This window comes from Alligator sinensis, unplaced genomic scaffold (assembly GCF_000455745.1).
Source record: "Alligator sinensis unplaced genomic scaffold, ASM45574v1 scaffold116_1, whole genome shotgun sequence".
NCBI lineage: Eukaryota > Metazoa > Chordata > Crocodylia > Alligatoridae > Alligator > Alligator sinensis.
The window spans coordinates 3997131-3997928 of NW_005841908.1; the positions used below are offsets into that span (position 1 = coordinate 3997131).

The 798-nt window shown below is 43.9% G+C and overlaps 1 protein-coding gene across 1 annotated transcript in view; it reads left to right on the plus strand.

The window, feature by feature from the left end:
• Nucleotides 1-459: 459 nt before the first annotated feature.
• CUNH11orf54 (chromosome unknown C11orf54 homolog) overlaps nt 460-798 on the plus strand; it is a 15550-nt gene continuing 15211 nt past the window's right edge. Inside the window, exon 1 of the mRNA XM_025197877.1 lies at nt 460-610. The gene's annotated coding sequence lies outside the window, so the exon portion shown is untranslated. The remainder of the gene's footprint in view (nt 611-798) is intronic.

The window sequence follows — 798 nt, forward strand, 5'->3', positions numbered from 1 at the left end:
CTGAGATGGTTAAGTCCATGTGGCTCTACCACCGGGCAAGTACCCTCCTTCCCAGACTCATCATCAGTCGGGTTACAGATACTCCCCAAATCTGTGTCAGACATCCTACATGGAAACCCAGGGCTCAGGAACCATGGGGTTTGTATGCTAGTCTTGCTTGCTTTTAGCTGAAACGTCTGGGGGAAAGGAATAAAGCAGTCCCCCATTGGCACAAAATTGTGCAGTCAAGTTTCCTGCATTTGGGAAACTCACAGGTCAGCATTCCTGGGATGCAAGGGACAGGCCTCACCCTGGGAAACCACCTTTTAGCCCATGAGAGGACTGGTATTACACTTGATCAGAGCCAAAAGTCCAAGACGCTGGATACAAACATGGGTTTTTTTTGCAAAATTACTTATATTTTTATATCTATATATAGGTCAGATGCTCCCAAGTCTCATTTGCCCCAAGCCAACAGGCAAAATAAGCAAGCTAGGAAAAAATTCCCCATCTAGATGAATAAAGTGTGTAACCAAGATCCTCTCATTGGGAGACTGTAGTAGACTTGTAGAGGGCCTGCTTGCAGTGCATTGGACAAGTCTCCACTATTAACTATATAATGCCATTCAAGGTGATCTCAGCCTTCTGATTATAGTTTTCCTTGTTTTGTGGGGGGGGGGTTTGCAAAAGTATTTACTTATAACTGTACCTCTAACAACCTGTCTTGTGATCACTGATTCACTTGACAGTTCAAAATGCACTTTTAGTTACATCATTCTTAGTCCCGTTACAAAGACTATACCATGCACCTGCATTCCT